Source organism: Hibiscus syriacus, unplaced genomic scaffold (genome assembly GCF_006381635.1).
Source record: "Hibiscus syriacus cultivar Baekdansim isolate YM2019G1 unplaced genomic scaffold, ASM638163v2 tig00110637_pilon, whole genome shotgun sequence".
Taxonomy (NCBI): Eukaryota; Viridiplantae; Streptophyta; class Magnoliopsida; order Malvales; family Malvaceae; genus Hibiscus; species Hibiscus syriacus.
The window spans coordinates 4,907,329-4,917,392 of NW_024062808.1; positions in this window are offsets into that span (position 1 = coordinate 4,907,329).

Here is a 10,064-nt window from a genome sequence, read left to right on the forward strand (position 1 = left end):
AGCTAATATATATATATCTTCTTTAATTATTTTCCATGCAAATGACTATTCTATCCTTCAATTCCATCTTCCTTGCAATTTAATCATATACCAAATTACAATACTATTCAATTATTCTGCTTTACTCACCAAATTCTGAAGTTTTACAATTTAGTCACTAACCCGGTATTGAGGCTGTTACACCTTTAGATAAAGAAAGATTTTGGACACTTAGGAGAGAATTAGGTTTAACCTATTTTCACTTATTGTTTAAAATAATTTTAGCACTTTTAATTAAAATTAAAAAATGCTTATAAGAATAACACTTTTGATTGCATTCTTTTCTAATAGTTAGGGGATATTTATGATCTTTAGTGAAAATTAATTATATGTTCAAAGAAAATTTAAAGATAGATTTGATTGATTGAACATAGTTAATTTTTGAAATATGAGTTGCCAATACCACTAGAGCTAATTAATTTAGCATTCTAAGTGTTTAAAAACATATTTTGACATTTTTGTGCAAAGTGTATCGATACCTAGGTATCGATACATCCTCGCTATGTATCGATACACTATGAATATGTACTGATACATTCCTTGAAGGTGTATTGATACACTCACAGGTGTACCGATACACTCGTCGGGTTTTAGGCTTTAAATCCCTAAAATAACACTTTTAGCCAAAACTCCCAAAAACTAAAACACTCGATCGTTCTCTCTCAAAACCCCCAAAATCTCTTTTTGCTCATTTTCAACGAAATCTTGTCAGAATCCAACTGTTTTTCAACGTAGAATCCTGCTACGAGCATCAAAATCGTGCAAATTACATCACATCTCACTCAATCCGAAATTTTCAAGGTAATTTTTCTAAAACTCTATTTTATTGATTTTTTAACATAAGACTAGTTTTAATTAGTTCTAGGTTGAATTAGATATCGGGCATTGTTCATATTATGATGTAGAACTAGATTCTACAACTAATTTCATCAAAAACACAATATTTTTCAAAATTTTCGAAATAAAAAATGTTTTGTCTATAAAATTGTTGTTTTTGAATTAATTATGTTGATTTTATGAAAACTATACATAATATATTTTTTAAAAACATTGTTTTCAATATAGTTTTCAAAAATTGCCCATTAAGATATTATTTAGAGAACCTTGAATATTGAGGACTCATATTGAGTTTTGGGATTGATTGTATTGCATACATGTGTTTTAAAATTGCAGGCATTCCTTAATTCCATTCTGATTTAACCATGTCTTATTCCAAGCGCCCTAGGACTTCATCTAGTCGGTCGTCAAACCAACCACCAAACTGACCTCCTATTCCACCTCAAAATCCAAACACAAATACTCCCGATATGACTATCCTTAATTCTTTCTTTAACCAACCTGATCGTGGAGAAGATCTCTACCATAGGTTTGTTAATTTATTCGAGTCATATAGAATCCGGGAAGAACGTATATTCTCAATCCAAGCTATGATCGAGATGAATTTTGAATATCTTCCTACCCTCCGATCATGGAAATTTGATAAACTCTTTCAGCCCAAACCCATCGTTTATCACCAACTAGTCTGCATTTTCTATTCCAATGTGGTTTATGTACAAAACGAGTCTCAAACTTCCATCGAAGGGATTCAATCTTATCTCTTAGTTCAATTCGTTTATATTGACTCCGACACAATCGCTAACATCTTTGGTTTAGATAACGAGGGTTTAGATAATGAAAAAGAAATTGTGGCTACCAATTATAGAGCTAAGGCTAGTGCGAGTACTTTGTTAACTCATCACGAGCATTTTCTTCATTTGAAGATCTCTTGGTGGTTTAGACCATCCAGAGGTAGATACTCCACCCTTAGAGCTTTAGATTTATGGTGGATACATTGTATCCAACATAATAAGAAAATAAATTTTCCACAAATCATTTTTGGTGAGAAAGTAGAAACCGTAAACAATGTCCCGTCTAAATACATAGAAACCTTATTTTACGATTGTCTTCAGAGTAATTTGTTTATCAAATCCAATCTTAGGGTCCATCTTGATGTAGCCATCCCTCTTAAGAACCAAATAAATTTAACAACCTTGAAGAAATCGGGATGGACCGGGAAAATAATCAATGGGTTCGATCAACCCAGAAAACACTGGGTGCTAGTTCCTCACAAAATGTACTGGAGCCGGCTGCTGATGATGATCCAGAGCTTGAAGAACTTATGTGAGATATCGATGATCACGTACCCGAGGACGAGCCGATCCAGCAAGAGGATCAAATACCTCCATACTTTCGATCATTTTTGAAGACATTTGACTTAAGGTTTGCATCCATAGAGTCCCAATTAACCGCAATGGGGGCTCAACAATTGGAAATTCAATGGGAGATGTGAGCTAGCAATGAAGCTATGAATGAACGATTCAATGCGCTTAGGCTCGATATGGTTGAAATGCAAGCACATTTTCCTCCTCCCGATCTACCTATGGATGATTAGACTTTTTCTTGCTAAGTGTTCTTGGATTGAATTTGAAATTATTGTTAAAACATTTTGGATGTTTTTGGATTTGTGTTTTGGATATTTGGATGTTTTTGAATGGTTTGAATATTTAATTTGAACTTCATGTTTATATTGATTTTTGCATCATTTACATCTTAGTTGATTATAACCAATTACCATTACATATTTGTTTATGAATATTGATTATGGACTAATGGCTAATCTTTCTCTTGATTGTGATCTTAGTAGCTTAAGCTATATCTATTTAAAACAATTGGCTATTTTCTTAAAAATCTTGTTTAAACGTTTTATAGAGTCTTTTTGATTTAACAAAAAGGGGGAGAATAAAGTAAGGGGAGTAATTCAAAATTAATTTCAAAACGTTTTGCTCTAACTTTATCAAAAGAAGCTTTAAGATCATCAATTTCTTTTTGATGATCATCGTTGACTCTTGAAAGTAAATTATGAAAATCAATATTTTTCTTTTCAAACTCATTTAGTTTGATTTGCAAATTTTTAATCTTACTTTCAAGATCAATGTTGGTCTTGGATATGAGATCATTTTCATTTTTCAATTTTGAAATATCATTCTTGTATTTCAAAAATAATTTCTCATAATCCGAAGCCAACCCAGTATATTCCTCTAACAATTCATCAAAAGAATAATCTTCAAAATCAAATGAGTTAGAGGTTACTTGAGAATCTTCCTCCGTGGCCATCAAGCACAAGTTTACTACTTCTTGTTCCTCTTCATTTGATGATTCATCATCATCACTCCAAGTAGCCACACGTGCCTTATGCTTCTTATTTGATTGACCCTTCTTCTTTAATTGCGGGCAATCGTATTTGACATGCCCCGACTTTTTGCATTCGTAGCAAATGATTGGGTCCTTCTCCTTTGGTTCATTTTTGAAGCCTTCATTTCTTTTGAATTTTCTTCCTCTGTTGGGCTTCATTAATTTTATGAACCTTTTGGCAAATAATGATATCTCTTCATCATCATAATCAACATAATCACTCTCATCTTTTTTATATTTGAGAGCAACTCCAACGTTATTCTTTTTCTTCATCTCCTTCTTTGTCTCATCCTTCTTCTCGAGGTCTACCTCATCTTGAATCATCATTTCATGCGTAAGGAGAGAATCGATGAGTTCATCGAGAGTTAAAGACTTTAGATTTTCAGCTTCGATGATCGTCGTCTTCCTCAATTGCCAAGCTTTAGGAAGAGAATATTTTAACTTCCTAACAAGCTTCTCATATGGAATGATCTCTCTATATGACTTGAGACCATTGACAATCACGGAAAATCTATCCATCATAGCTTTGATATCTTCATCCGATTTCATCCTGAAATTTTCATAGCTATGAGTTAGAAGACTAATTTTAGATTCTTTTACCTCTTTTGTGCCTTCATGAGTGACTTGTAATTTATCTCATATCTCCTTGGCAGTTGTACAAGATGAAACTATCTTGTATTCATCTGGTCCAAGAGCACAAAATATAATATGGATAACCTTTGAGTTGAGCTAGAACATTCTCGTCTCTTCTTCACTCAACAAATTTGAATGAGTGGATGGTTCGATGTATCCATTCTCCATGATTCTCCATGATCCCATGTCACTTTCTTGAATGAAGTACCTCATGCTATTATTCCAATAAGTATAATTAGCTCCATTAAATAAAATAGGCTTGTTGACGGGTTGAGAATCAAGAACGAAGTCGAAGTTTGAAGTAGATGTCATTGATGACTTGAATATCGATATAACTCTTCCTAAATCGACTCAAAAGGTGGTTAAACCTTCAAATGAGTGTAGCTCTGATACCAATAAAGTAAGGGGGAGAATAAAGTAAGGGGGAGTAATTCAAAATTGATTTCAAAAATGATTTTCAAATAAAATATTAAAATTACTAAAATATTTTGTTATATTAAAAAGGGGGAGATTGTTGAAAATATTTTGATGTTTCGATATAACAAATAAAATGCAAATGAATTTTAAGATTTTATATTCGATTTCAAAATTAATATTCGAGTAAATTATTCGAATATAAAAAAATATTATTCCAAGTTTTCAAATGTCAATTTTAATCCTTACTTAAGAGTAAAATTGTGTTTTAGTAATAAAATATTTTTGAAACAATTTTTACAAAGTATTTCGAACCTTAATCGGGCCAAAAATATTTTTACAATGGGATATACCGATACATTCATGTATGTACCGAAACACCCCCAAGCATCGAATGTAATTTTTGTACCGATACACAGTCGATGTATCGATACACTCATGGCTCCGAGAAACATCGAATGTAATTAGTGTACCGATACACCTGGGATGTACCAATACACTAGGTCAACCAACGGTCGAAATATTTGAATTTTACACTAAGTGTACCGATACACCTTTGAGAGTGTACCGATACACTTACACTCCCAACAGATTTTTTAAATGGTATTCACACCATAACGGCTCTATTAACTTCACCAATGATCCCCAACACTCATAAGTGATCTAATGTGTATTTAAACAAGCTCAGGAGCCATTGATCAACAAGAATTGAAAACGAATTAAGAGAGAAAGCATCAAACATCAAGTTTGTAAAATTCAAGCCAATTTTCCTTCAATATTCATTTTGCTTTCAAGAACACATTTTGTGCTCAATTGTATTCATCGTTGAGTGTTCTTTTCTTGTTCTAGAATTGTGCAAACAATCTACCTTGTGAGGTTTTTCTGTAAAGTTTGCAAATTTGTAATTTTCTCTTTGGGAGATAGTGTTCTCAAGAATTTGAGGTATAATTCTTGAGGGAGTTGTAAGGTTACTCTTTTTTCTCAAAAGAAAGACAAATTAGTGAATTTGTGGAAAATCCTTAGTGTGGATATCTAAGGTAGTAGACGTAGACTTTGGTTGAGAAAGTCGAAGCACTCTAATCTCTGTGCAAATATTTTCAATTTTCTGCAAAAGCTTCCACCGAAATTGTTATTGCCAATTCACCCCCTCTTGGCCGATTCATCGATCGATTAACTCAACAATACATATGTTATATTACTTGTTCAAGTTTAGACAAAAAAAATTAAAATAACTTAATTAGATTTGAACCCAAAATTAATTAGTATATATATATATATATATATATATATATATATATATATGTGTGTGTGTGTGTGTGTGTGTGTGTGTGCGCGCGCGCGCGCGCGCGTGTGTATGTGCGTGCGTGCGTACGTGCGTGCGTGTGTGTGTTATATTTGATGATAAAATAAAAATAAAAATGGATAAGTGAGAACTTACATTTAGGCCAGTTTAGAATATGACAACACTTAAATAACTAAAATAAATATAATACTTTATTTATAATTGATTTAAGATTTTAATATTTTTAAACTAAATTTATTGTTTTCATATTTATTTTTTAATGATTATATATATATATATATATATATATGAAATCATTAAAAATAATTTAATGTTCAAATTATAATATATATATATATTATAGTTAATGATATAAAATATATATTATATATTATAGTTAATATTCAAATTATAATCATAAGATTATGACATGTGTCACAATTTGGTTGGAGAAATAAATTTATTAAATTAAATTGAAATTAGGACCTAATTAAAAATTAAGAATTAAAGATAATATTTGTGATCACATTGATTAATTCTAAAATCTAGCAGATTTAATCTACAAATTTAATACATGACTAGAATAAAAGATTTTAAAGTTAATGCTCAATTAAGGCATTAGACAAATTAAAAACAGAATTAGGATCAAATTGCAGTAAATGAAAATCCAAGGAAACAAATCATACATAAGTGGTGACCAAAATGAAAAAAAGCAGGGTTCTAATGCCACGAATACGTAACTTTACAAGGATCCGTTCCCTAATTATATACATTTCGTTAATTGTCACGTAAACACTTCCGTTAAATGTTAATGGTATGTGATTATATTAAAACTATTTAAATAGTTCAGTGGTCATATTGACATAAATTTAAAAATAGTGGTTATTTCGCGACCCAACCCATAGTTATGTGATCATTTATGTAATTTACCCAATCGTTTATAAAGTCATGGACCTCCTTCCTTCCTTTATTCTTTTTCCTTTTTCCCCTCTAAAATAATATTCCTCATATTATAATTTGTCTTATACTAAACATGTACATAATTTTAGAAAATATATTCAATCAAGAAAAATGACAAAATCATCTAAAAAATGATGAATAGATTCGACATATTTATTTTAATAGATATAAAATGTGGAATACATAAGAGTAGAAAAAATATAAGTGTTAAGGTTTGTTGATTTTCTAATAAAACATTTTGATTTTAAAAAAATCAAAATAGACATATTTAGTAGGACAAAGAGAGTATTATTTGTAAATACCGTTTTGTATTTAAATAAAATTCTCAAAAGTAATTAAATTAGAGATATTATAATTTATGTATGCATAAATTTACATCGTTCAAACCAGGGTAAATTACATAAAGGATACTTGAATTCTTATGATATTAGCATTTTGGTCATCAAACTTTTCAAACTAGCAATATAATCATTGAAATTTTATTTTTTTGTCATTACTGTTAATATAGTAACCTGTCGTTAAGAAAAGTTGGTGTGACACATTAAAGTCTTTTTTTCAAAAAAAAAAACAATAAGCTCTTATTCCAATTTGGTTGTCACTTAGTTTCGTCATCTTAATGGCGTTGTTCAAAGGTTTCTTCAGTCGAAAAAATCATCAAACCGCTTCTTTCTTTTTCTTCAGTTTAAGATAATCAAATAACTTTTAATTTTGAGAAAAATCTAGAGTTTCAAGGTTCTTGACCACTAAGATATGTATGTGGTTGCTGAAAGTGTTATAGGTCGTTTGATGTTGCTTCGAAGTGTATGTGCTACTTTCTTTCCTTGGCACACCTACCCCAAACCTAAAAAATGAATGTTATTACAAAACAACTTGACTCATCAAGCTGAACAAATATATTCTTGTACTCCATTGTCGATATAGAAATATTTTTGATTGGTTTTACAGGGGACATATGTAGTGAGTTTCTTAGTGGCCGTCACAAACCGAAGCTCATAAATATGTATACACATTGTGCACTATATACCCATGTGGTTTTAGTTTATTTCCTTAAAATCCACGTAGATTTTTGAACATCGTATCTATATATTTTCTCAAAATTAGAAGGTTTTCCAATGAATTTGCAAAGAAGAATAAAGAGAAAAAGAACAGAAGTGTTTTTATTATCTTTCTTATTGAAGAAACCTCTTAATGAAGATAGAAATGGTAGTGAAAGAAGACAACCAATTTTGAAAAAGAATTTAGGGTTTTTTTTATAGAGAAGAGAACTTTTACATGTCATGTCAATTTTTCTTAACGGTAACTGACGACAATGATCATAATAAAAGTGAATTAAAAGTTCAAAGACTTTATTACAAGTTTTAAAGGTTTGATGACCAAAATATAAGTGCTCTAAAAGTTCATGAACCACTTACGAAGTTAGCCCTTCAATATTATTACAATATTGTTCCAAATTAATTCACAATGATGAAAGAAAATATAATTTTAATTGAAAAGATAAAGCCATAGATTACAAGTTGATATCTTAATTTATAATTTTCATTATGATCACAAAGACCCTTGCGAATTACTATCCTTGGCTGAAGAAAGAGGGATTATTCTACATGACTCGAGGCTTTAATTTTTTGATTTAAGATGGAATAAAATCCTTTTGAATTGTCGAGAATCTTGTCGTTCTTACCATCTTTTGTTGCTGCTTCCTACTGACAACCTCGTTCGTCCAATACCAAGCAAGGCATAAATCACAGTCCTTGAATTTGATTATGAATTTATGGATACTTGGGAAATTATTAATTCCTATTTCAATTACTTTTAGCAAATAAAACCTTATCCACTATACTTAAATACTCGAGTTTTGATGGGATATCTTCAATATTATGAACTAATTCGTGGTTATTCTTGTTTTATTATTTTCACTATATATTATAAAATTATTGATATATTATCAATTTTTTCAAATTAAATATCACAAAAAATTATTATAAAAGAAATATTTTAAATTTAATTTATTTTTTATGGATGACGACAGATTTGATTTTATTGGACTGGCCAATCACATTTAATTTTAAAATCAGTTACCAATCACATGTGATGTAAATTCTCTTTTAAATGAATTTTTTTTAGAAGATTCTATATTATATCATAGGTCAAGGATTTTTCTTGTGTTTTTAAGACTAATTTTTTTCCTTCTGTCTATAGATCTGGTTTAGATCAAGGATTTTCTTGTGTTTTTCCTTTGTTAGTTTTCGATTGTTTTCTAGCTGTTGGCCTTAAGTAAGTAAGATAGTGTTAATTAGTCTAAAAATCCTATTAAGTGACCAACTAGGCTTCTTAGTACCCCTTAATTCTCTAGCGTTTTATTGGTGCATCTTTTGTCTTCTTTGGATTCCTTTCTCATAGTTCCTCATAGCTTTGGCTATAGATGATTACCTGAGGTCATGTCCTTCTTTTAGACCCCATAGGGCGTATAGGGGGAGGGCTCGACAGAGTGATGTCAAGGACACTAGACTTAGAGTTTGTTCGTTGAATGTACGTAGGCACATTAAATGCTAGGTTGCTGGAGTTGACCGACGTACCTAGTAATAGGAAAATAGATTTTGCATGTATTTAGGAGACTAGGTGGAAAGGTGCTCGCGCCAGAAAGTGTAATGGGTACAAGTTGTGTTATTCAGGAGTAGATAACGCTAGAAATGGGGTGGGTATTTTGGTATCCTCTAGGCTCAAGGAGAATGTAGTAGAAGTCTGTAGATACCCGGATAGGATAATGATGATTAAGGTTATTATAAAAGCGGAAGTGGTGAATGTCTTATCAGTGTACGCCCCAGACATTGGCCTAGTGGAGGGAGATAAACATTGCTTCTGGGATCAGTTAGATGATGTACTTAGGAGCATTCCGGAGGACCAAAGAGTTTTCATAGGGGGAGACTTTAATGGCCATATAGGTAGCGCAACCGACGGGTATGACGGTGTTCATGGGGGTTTTGGTTTTGGTAGTAGGAACGAGGAGGGGCGTATGTTGCTTGAATTTGCTACTGCACACGATATGGTGGTCACTAACTCTTTCTTTAACAAGAGAGATGTGAACTTGATTACGTTTAATAGCGGGGGACATTGTACCCAAATCGACTACATCCTGGTTCAAAATCGGGATCGATGGGCTTGCATTGACTGTAAGGTGTTCCCTGAAGAGGCATGTGCATCACAACACATATTGTTGGTTTTGGTGTTCCGCGTACGCCACAGCCGGAGCACTCATAGGAGGGCTACACTTGGTAAACCTAGGATCCTTTGGAAGAACTTACATGGAGGGACAGTTGATAACTTTAGGAGTAAGGTTTTGTCTAATACATGTTTTGGAACTACGAACTCAAATAATACATATATGTTATGGGAAAATATGGCAAATTTCATCAGAGAGGTGGGCAAAAATACCCTTTGGTTGTCAACAGGGAAGGTCAAAGAGCATAAGGAATCGTGGTGGTGGAATGAAGAAGTCCAAACTAAGGTG